Source organism: Bos taurus, chromosome 11, assembly GCF_002263795.3.
Source record: "Bos taurus isolate L1 Dominette 01449 registration number 42190680 breed Hereford chromosome 11, ARS-UCD2.0, whole genome shotgun sequence".
Classification (NCBI taxonomy): Eukaryota; Metazoa; Chordata; class Mammalia; order Artiodactyla; family Bovidae; genus Bos; species Bos taurus.
The window spans coordinates 91,975,750-91,986,443 of record NC_037338.1 but is presented as its reverse complement, the minus strand read 5'-3'; the positions used below and the strand labels follow the sequence as shown (position 1 = coordinate 91,986,443).

The following is a 10,694-nucleotide window of genomic DNA, read 5'->3' as shown; positions in this document are numbered from 1 at the left end:
CAGCTTCGGCATCAGGCCTTCCAATGAATATTCAGTATTGATTTCCTTTAGAATTGACTGGTTCGATCTCCTTACTGTCCGAGGGACTCTCAAGAGTCTTCTCCAGCACCACAATTTGAAGGCATCAGTTCTTTGGTGTTCAGCCTTTTTTATTGTCTAGCTCTCACATCTGTACATGACTATTGGAAAAACCATAGCTTTGTCAGCAAAGTAATGTTCTATTTTTTAATACACTGTCTAGGTTTGTCATTGCTTTCTTTTTTTTAAAAAAAATTTATTTACTAATTACTTTACAATATTGTGGTGGTTTTTGCCAGAGATTGACATGAATCAGCCATAGGTGTACATTTGTCCCCCATCCTGAACCCCCCTCCCACCTTCCTCCCCATCCCATCCCTCTGGGTTGTCCCAGTGCACTGGCTTGTCCCAGTGCACTGGCTTTGAGTGCCCTGTTTCATGCATCAAACTTGGACTGGTGATCTATTTCACATATGATAATATACATGTTTCAATGCTATTCTCTCAAATCATCCCATTCTACCCTTCTCCCACAGAGTCCAAAACACTGTTCTTCACATCTGTGTCTCTTTTGTTGTCTCGCATATAGGGTCATTGTTACCATCTTTCCAAATTCCATATATATGTGTTAATACAATGTATTGTTATTTTTCTTTCTGAGGCTTACTTCACTCTGTATAATAGGCTGCAGTTTCATCCACCTCATTAGAACTGATTCAAATGCATTCTTTTTAATAGCTGAGTAATATTCCATTGTGTATATGTACCACAGCTTTCTTATCCATTTGTCTGCCAATGGACATCTAGGTTGCTTCCATATCCTGGCTATTGTAAACAGTGCTGCGATGAACATTGGGGTACCTGTGTCTCTTTCAATTCTGGTTTCCTCAGTGTGTGTGCCCAGCAGTGGGATTGCTGGGTCATATAGCAGTTCTATTTCCAGTTTTTTAAGGAATCTCCACACTGTTCTCCATAGTGGCTGTACTAGTTTGCATTCCCACCAACAGTGTAAGAGGACTCCCTTTTCTCTGCACCCTCTCCAGCACTTATTTTTTGTTTTTATTTTTCTGGTATTGAGCTGCATAAGCTGTTTATATATTTTTGAGATTAATTCTTTGTCAGTGCTTCATTTGCTATCATTTCCTCCCATTCTGAAGGCTGTCTTTTCACCTTCCTTATAGTTTCCTTCATTGTTCAAAAACTTTTAAGTTTAATTAGGTCCCATTTATTTTTGCTTTTATTTCCATTATTCTGGAAAGTAGGTCATAGAAGATCTTGCTGTGATTTATGTCAGAGAGTGTTCTGCCTATGTTTTCCTCTATGAGTTTTATAGTTTCTGGTCTCACATTTAAATCTTTAATCCATTTTGAGTTTATTTTTGTGTATGGTGTTAGAAAGTGTTGTAATTTCATTCTTTTACTGGTGGTTGACCAGTTTTCCCAGCACCACTTGTTAAAGAGATTGTCTTTCTCTGTTGTATATTTTTGCCTCCTTTTTCAAAAATAAGGTGTCCATAGGTGTGTGGATTTATCTCTGGGCTCTCTAATTTGTTCCATTGATCTATATTTCTGTCTTTGTGCCAGTACCATACTGTCTTGATGACTGTAGATTTGTAGTATAGTCTGAAATCAGGCAGGTTAATTCCTCCAGTTCCATTCTTCTTTCTGAAGATTGCTTTGTCCATTTGAGTTTTTTTGTGTTTCCATACAAATTGTGAAATTATTCGTTCTAGTTCTGTGAAAAATACTATTGGTAGCTTGATGGGGATTGCAGTGAATCAATAGATTGCTTTGGGTAGTATACTCACTTTCACTATATTGATTCTTCTGATCCATGAACATGGTATATTTCTCCATCTATTTGTGTCATCTTTGATTTCTTTCATCAGTGTTTTATAGTTTTCTTTATATAGGCCATTTGTTTCTTTAGGTAAATGTATTCCTAAGTATTTTATTCTTTTCATTGCAATGGTGAATGGGATTGTTTCCTTAATTTCTCTTTCTGTTTTCTCATTGTTAGTGTATAGGAATGCAAGGGATTTCTGTGTAGTAGTTTTATATTCTGCAACTTGACTATATTAATTGATTAGCTTTAATAGTTTTCTGGTGGTGTCTTTAGGATTTTCTATGTAGAGGATCATGTCATCTGCAAACAGTTTATACTTCTTCTTTTCTAATATGGATTCTTTTTATTTCTTTTTCTTCTCTGATTGCTGTGGCTAAAACTTCCAAAACTGTTGAATAGTCATGGTGAGAGTGGGCACCCTTGTCTTTTTCCTGTCTTTAGGGGAAATGCTTTCAATTTTTCTCCACTGAGGATAATGTTTTCTGTGGGTTTATCATACATGGCTTTTATTATGTTGAGGTATGTCCCTTCTATGTCTGCTTTCTGGAGAGTTTTTATCATAAAACATTGTTGAATTTTGTCAAGGGCTTTCTCCCCATCTACTGAGATAATCATATGGTTTTTATCTGTCAATTTGTTAATGTGGTGTACCACATTGACTGATTTGCAAATATTGAAGAATCCTTGCGTTGCTGGGATAAAGCCCATTTTGGTCACGATGTATGATTGTTTTTAATATGTTGCTGGATTCTGTTTGCTAGAGTTTTGTTGAGGACTTTTGCATCTATGTTCATCAGTGGCATTGGTCTGTAGTTTTCTTTTTTTGTGTGGCATCTTTGTCTGATTTTTGTATTAGGGTGATGATGGCCTCATAGAATGAGTTTTGGAGTTTACTTCCTCTGAAATTTTCTGGAAAAGTTTGTGTCATTGTTTTCTATAATGCTGCACTACTCACACAGGGTGAAGGACAGAGAAGTCTGGCATGCTATATTCCATGGGGTCACAAAGAGTCAGACATGACTGAACAACCAAACAACAACAATTCACACTGGGCAGGTAAATGTTGGTGGACTTGATTTTGTTTAATGTAGGAAAATATGTTACTTAATAAAATTACATGAACTCAAAAGATAATTTTTTAAATTTATTTTTTAATTGGAGGAAAATTGCTTTACAATGTTGTTTTGTTTTCTGCTGTACAACAATGCAAGTCATCTCTAACTAAACACCTATCCCTTCCCTCCTGATCAAAAGATAATTTTAACTGAATAAATTTGTGATGACTTTTCAGAAATACTGTCCCTATCAGAGCTTCAGACATTTGGAGGCACCTTTTAAGTTTCTGGAGATCTTGATATTGCCAATTAGTCATTGCAAGTCAAAAGTTACAATTTTTAAAAACTCTTTGGGTTAAGCATCCCTTCTTAGAACTCTTCCTATATGACATAGCTTTGAAACATCTCTTTACTGTAAATACATCAACTCTTTATTTTATCATTCTTATTTTCCACATTTAATGTCCAGACTAGACGCAAAATGAAGCAGCAGCATGGTAACTGCTCGGATCTGTTCAGTGGAGGACTTGGGTGGGCGCATGCCCTGGTGCACTGATGGCTTTACCTTCTCACACTCAGTGATGGCACAGAAAACGGCCATAGGGGAGTATTCACGCATGGAAACTGGCAAGCCAGGGCTTTTGCTTTCGTGGTGCATGGATCAACTCACAACTGCCAGAAAGAGAAGAACCTTCACATTCTTCAGTTTGTGTACTTGACTCTGAAACTAATCTAAGGTGACACTCTCCATTTTGTGAGGTTTCTCCACAAAACGTTGACTGAAATTGACTCAAGTAAGTCTTACGTCTTTTCTTTCTTTCTTTTTTTTGCTATTAAATAAACAGCCTTCATAATAAGCAAATGTTCTAAATAAAGAAAGAAATCACTTGCAGTTGTTGATTTGTCTCAGGGCTGTCTGCCTCTGCTTTTGTTTTTATTTTAACAAAATTATGCACACATATAGTTTAACCAGGTCTTCCCTGATGGCTCCGTGGGTAAAGAATCCTCCTGCCAAGCAGGAGACATGGGTTTGATCCCTTGGTGGGGAAGATCCCCTGGAGAATGAAATGACAACCCACTCCCATACTCTTGCTTAGAGAATTCCATGGACAGAGGAGCCTGGCAGGTTACAGACCATGGGATTGCAAAGAATCTGACATGACTGAGCAACTAACACTTTCACTTTTCAGTATTCTTGTCTGTTATATCCATAGACAGGGAAACCTGGCAGGCTACAGTCCATGGAGTCACCAGATCGGCCAGGGCTTAGCAACTAAACAACAGCAATGTATTAAAGTTAACATAATCTAAGCCTATAAATGCATGAGGTGACATGAAATTATTTGCTCCTTGCAGGTGTATAATGTGTGTGGAGGTCATTTATATATAAGATTGATGGAGAAATACTCAGAATGACAATCACATGCTGTGCCTTGGGACCATGGTTTTCATCAGACTGATCTTCAAAAAGGAAGTAAGCACCCCCTAGCATTAGGATTACCTACTGCTCTTCAGATTTTATTAGTCTACTCTTTCCTAACATTTGTCAAAAGATGTCACTTCAAGCAACTAGTAATGTTAACTATGTCCAGCTCAATTGAAACATTGAGTTCATAGTCAAAATTTATAGGGAAGTAAAAATTTAGAAGCTTCCAGGCAGACCTTGCAGAAGCTGACTTTGATCTTAAGAAGATACCATTCAAAGCACTAAACACTATTTAACACATGTATTTAAAATATCTGTGTCATGATTTTAAAAAGTATTTGTCTAACAATTATTTTAAGGTTATTTCTCCTTTTCTATCCCCTCTGGTCCATTTACTGAAGAAGCATGTGTGTCGTCCCCATATTAGGATATTTCATATCCTATTTCTTTCTCCTGACCACCTCTGTGAAATAGAGGTTCCTCCCTGTAGCTCAGATGGTAAAGAATCTGCCCACAATGTGGGAGACCTGGGTTTGATCCCTGGGTCGGGAAGATCCCCTGGAGAAGGGAATGGCAACCCACTGTAGTATTCTTGCTTGGGGAATTCCATGGACAGAGGAGCCTGGTGGGCTACAGTCCATGGGATTGTGGAGAGTTGGACACGACTGAGTGACTAACTCTCTCTCTCTGAAATAGGGCTTCTTAGGTGGCGTTAGAGGTAAAGAACCCACCTGACAATTCAGAAGACCCAGGTTCAATCCCTGGGTCAGGAAGATCCCCTGGACAAGGAAATGGCAATCCACTCCAGTAGTCTTGCCTGGAGAATCCCAAGACAGAGTAGCCTGGTGGGTTACAGTCCATGGGATCGCTAAGGGTCAAACTTGACTGGGCATACACACAGGTCTGTGAAATAGGGGCTATACATCATCCTCATTGCCATCTTGTGTTTTTTACAAATGAGAAAAAAAAAATGAAGATTTTAAGAAGTTCAGTAATTGGTCTAAGACCTCTGATTTGTATGTGGTTTGCTGAACAGAGAGTAAGAGAAAAGACACTGCCTTGGGACAAAATTTGTGGGGATTTCTTAATGATTCAGGGAATATAGTACTGTGACAATTATTTTAAAAGATGAAAGAAAGAAAAGAAAGAAGAAAAAAGGAAGGAAGGGGGTAATAAAAAAATATCTACACAGCTACTGGTAATAAGGATAGTGCTGTACAGATTAAAATCTATCAGGGTTGATTTTCCTATCTTGTTACAAGATTGTTGCCTGATTACAAATTCTTAAATGAGGACTTGTATTCCTAGAAGGAAGTTTGAAAGGGATAGTATTTTCATTTTCTTGCCTTTCTAAGTGATATAGTACATACAGTACCCATTGCATTGGTTTTCTCAAATTGGACCATTTTTCTTTCTTTTTTTTCCTTTGATTTATTCACTTGTCACAAAGAAACTTTTACTGAAATACCATCATTTTCCTAATTGTCAGGGAGGATGACTTGAGTTCCCAAGACCATGGAGAAGATATAAGCATGCAGTCTCAAGGAGGGTTGATTCTCTCATCTTGATTCACCAGCAAACAGCCAGTCTTTTCTGGGATGGAGTTAAAAAGTCAAAGAAAGAAATGGATGAGGAAACTTTCCAAGGATTCATTATATTTTCTTGGAGTGCCAATAAGTGCATTTTTCATCGTGCTTTCCAACTGTTTTGCTTTCCTTTAATCTACTGTAGTTTGGGGGGACAATTTCCTGCAACCGATACAATATTGTAAAGTTAAAAAATAAAATTAAATTAAAATTAAAAAAAAAAAAAAAGAAATAACAGCTCAGAGTCAGCATCTGCAGGATCTGCCTGAAGTGTGTAGCCTTGGGAAGGGTGCTTCACATTTTGAACTTAGTTTCCTAGTGGCTCAGTGATAAAGAATTCACCTGTCAGTGCGGGACATGCAAGAGACGCAGATTCGATCTCTGTGTTGGAAAGATCCCCTGGAGGAGGAAATGGCAACACACTCCACTATTCTTGCCTGGAAAATTCAGTGGGCAGTGGAGATTGGCGGTCTACAGTCCATGGGGTGGCAAAAGAGTCAGACATGACTGACCTTCCCAAATGTAGAAGACAGATAATAACTTGAATTCCTTGTAAAGACTGTGTGATATGGCATTTGTGTGAATTTGTTACAGGGTTTGGGACATAACCTCTACAGTAAATAAGTGTTACTCCCATTCCTTTCTCAATATAACCATGACTGGTCTCTGACAGAGCCCAATATTTGACGTCTACACACCAGTTTTAAAATATGAGCCCATAATTACCATCTGGAGCAAAAGTGCAAAGGATTTTCAATGAAATTAAGTTCATTAAATAAAAATGCCTGGTATTTTTAAAGTGCTGTATTTGGAACAACAGACAATAAATCTTAGTAAAGCATAATCTTTTTCTTAAGTCATAAGCATTCTACTCAAATATTAAGGGAAGAATTAAAAAATGACTAGGTTAGTTGGTAGGTTGGATCTCAGGTAAGAGATAGATGGTCTAGATTGTAAAGAGTGACTTAAACTATTCAAGCATTGACTAGGAACGTGAGGCATTCACAGAAAGAAGTATTACTGCTCTAAGAGTTATCAAAAACACTCATAAGAATAAAATAAAAAGTCTATTGATGAATTCTTTGAAGACAATGTTAATATAGGCATCTTTCAATTTGTGAACTGGAATCTGGAACAAAATTAAAATTAAATCTTTTTAGTATCCCATTTAAAGGCTTATTGGTAGTGTTCCTAACATTTGTAGCCTTTTGTGACTTTTCTGGGTTTATCACTATAGAAGCTTTTTCTGTTGTAATAATTTGTGTAGTCATCTCCCATGGATGTATAAAATATTTTTTCTATTCACAGGAAGAGATTTTCTTTTTGGGATCTCAACTGCTGTGCTTTCCCTAGAATTGGCATGAATATTACCAAGACCTCTCAGGAGCACAGCAGGACTCTTGCAAAGCGCAACACACAGAGGTTGTCCAAAGAAAACTCAAATCTAAGCCTAACCTGAAAAAGGATTAGCCCTTGAGCATAATTAAATGCCAACTAACATTAGATCAGGTTAAAAAACACCTGCCACAAAAAGCTTGAAAATTACTATGGATAGCTAAAGAATTAGATAACTTGGAAATCTAGAATGCAATTCTCATGATTAACTTAGAAGTGTAGAAATGCATCTTATATAATTGTTGTGACAAGAGAAATAATTTATTAACATGTAGAAAAGAGTCCCAACCTTGCAGAAAGGGAATGGTTAATTATGGGAATAATTAAGTCGGAGTGACTCAACTTTCCAGTCTTTACTGAATGGATCAGTTGCTTGCTTTCTCAAATGATTTCCTGTATGGTTTGCAGGAGGAAATAATTTTCATGACTTTAAGCCTAAACTGCTTTTGTGACAGCGTTTTTGTTTTAAGCTTATGATCCACTCTTTAAAGAAATGGCTCTTATTTAAGCCCATTCTAATGGGGTAAGCAAAGCTGTGTTAAGCTGATTTATACATGCTGCAAACATCATTTTAGCACCTGAGTGCTTGCTGGTAAAAATTACTCTCTCCCTCTGAAGATTATTATAATAATCTTGGCTATCAGCATAGCTAGTGAATGTATTCAATGTGCCTTCCTTGCAATTCTCCACAATCAACAGATTATCACTGGATTCCACCCCTGCTTCAGACAGGAAGAGATTTCTTTCTTTAGGGGCAAATGATTAAAATACCAAATCATCTCCAATCGTTATCATTATTTTGGATTATTTTTCTGTGCATGACTTCAGGTTTATGAAATAATAACTAGAGTCTATAACAATGCCATTACTCAGATGCCTGACTGGTAGGGCAAAATGTAGTCTAATGGTGTCTCCAAATATTTAATGTATAACTCTTGTTAAAAATCAGTGATAAACATCACTATCTTTGCTTCATCTTTTGTAATAGTTTTGAATGTATTATTCATTGTAATTTTAATCTTTTCATTAACAATAATATCTTGATCATGTTGGGATCTGTTTCTATTTTTTCTTTCTCATTTTTATTTATCATATGGTTTTGTCTCTGGGCTTCCCTGATAGCTCAGAGAGTAAAGAATCTGCCTGCAATGCAGGAGACCCAGGTTCTATCCCTGGGTCAGGAAGATGCCCTGGAGAATGGAATGGCAATCTACTCCGATATTCTTGCCAGGAGAATCCTTGTGGACAGAAGAGCCTGGCAGGCTACAGTCCATGGAGTTGCAAAGAGTCTGACAAGAACGAGTGATTAACACTTTCCCTTGTCTCTGCATGTTTAGTTATTTGTAGTTATATTCCGGACAACTATAGAAATTATAATGAAAAAGACTCTGGTGATGATTATCTTCATATTGATGTTTTGCTAGAAACACATGTCTATTTCAAAAGAATCCCAAATTCTTGCTTGGGGCCTCCGCACTCCAGAAATGGCCTTTCTAGAAGCCAAACCTAAATTCTCACTTTCTGTATATCCACAGTCAACACACACCCCTTCAAACTTTGTTGTGGATCATCTAGTGTTAACTCAACGCTTCCTTCTAGGGTTTTTATCTTGCTTGTGTTTTGTGTTCGGGACTGTTTTCCTGGAACATCATTGAATCCTGAACACTGTGAGAGAGCAGGAAGTTTTGGTCTAAGGGTCAGAAGCTCCCAGCCGAGCCCTTTGACTCTTGAGCAGTCTCAGGATTCAGCAAGCATCTTTAGTGGAAACCTGGTGGCTATCTGGAGCTTTCCAGTATGTCATTCTAACCTGTGTGGTTGTCAGAACCCAGGTGGTTTCTCTTTTCTACGGCAACAGCCTTTTCCTGGGCCCGGCCCACATCTCCAGCCATGCTCAGCTGGCAAACAGGCAAACATCTGCCAGGGGAGAGAGACCGATGTCATGAGCTTGTCTCTGAGGGATCTCCTTCCTCTCAGTTTTCATCATCCTCTAAATGCCTTGAAAATGTTATCTTTTAAAATATAATTTACTACCTTTTTCTGTATCGGCAGGAGCATTTGCCTACTTTGACCTATGACATGCAACTGGAAAACATGGACGTCATTATCTTTAAAGTGTGTGTGCTCAGTCACTCAATCATGTCTGACTCTTTGCTTCTCCTGGACTGTAGCCTTCCAGACTCCTTTTTCCATGGAATTTCCTAAGCAACAATACTGGAGTGAGGTACCATTTCCTACTCTAGGGGATCTTCCTGACCCAGGGATAGAACCCATGTTTCTTGTGTCTCCTGCATTGGCAGGTGGATTTTTTACCATTAGCACCACCTGGGAAGCCCCTGAGATATGAAAAATCATGCGGGGGAAATTGTGCAGGGAAAGATGACCAAGTGGGTAAAAGTGATTCATTTGAGGCAATTTAAGAACTTCCTGGAGGCATCCGTGATGTTGTCTGTAAGTACAGGTAATCCAGGAATACTTGGTGCCTGCCTGAAAATAATTGAAAGATTTCCATGTGGCAGAGAGGTTAGATATTTTATGTATGGCCTCAGATGATGAGACAATGCTAGAAGGAGATGGACTTCAGATCAAAGTAGGCAGGATTTTCTCTGAAATCTCAGATCTATGGGAAAACACAACATGTCATCTCTGGAGAGGATGCCTGTTCTCCTGCTGGGGCTCTGTGAGCAGAGGTTGGGGTTTGTCTGGAAAGTTTGAAGAAGACACTGGGTTGGTTGGATCCTCGTGATTCCTTCGGATTTTGTGATTCTATGAATTCCTTCTGTGTCCTCTCCTGTAACATGAGTAATTTGTGCTTACCTAGCAGTGATCACAGGGCTTCCCACGTTGCTCAGTGGTAAAGAATTTGCCTGCAATGTGGGTTGGCATCCTTGGGTTGGCAAGATCCTCTGGAGAAGAAAATGGCAACCCACTCCAGTATTCTTGCCTGGAGAATCCTATGGACAGAGGAGCCTGGTGGGCTACAGTCCATGGGGTCGCAAAGAGTCAGATAAGACTTGATGGATAAACAACAATAACAGTTAACAACAGCAATGATCACAGTTATTAAAGGTACTGCATGGCTTACAGAATTTTTTTCTGGGCTCTAATACCTTTGGTTTCAGTTATTTATGTCAAAGCTATTAGTTCTTTCTCCTGATGAATGAATCCTGTAGTGATATCTCTGTCTAGATCTCGAATTAAAAAGAATTATCACTGCTGAACCTAAGTTGATACTAATACATTATGAACATTCTTCTTATTATATAAAAACATGCTTTTAGAATCAATGTCCACTCTCAATAGTTAAGCACCTATTCAGAGGAGAGAAAAGTGGTGATGTATTTCCATACCAGCTGAAGTCCTTGATGCAGC

General features: G+C 38.2%; 1 long non-coding RNA gene across 1 annotated transcript; it reads left to right on the top strand.

Annotated features, from left to right (window-relative positions):
- Nucleotides 1-1,786: 1,786 nt before the first annotated feature.
- LOC132346629 (uncharacterized) lies at nt 1,787-7,016 on the top strand. The gene is made up of 4 exons (XR_009496546.1): nt 1,787-2,919; nt 3,388-3,712; nt 4,275-4,392; nt 5,834-7,016. It is a non-coding gene; the product is annotated as an uncharacterized lncRNA (long non-coding RNA).
- The last annotated feature ends 3,678 nt before the right edge of the window (nt 7,017-10,694 follow it).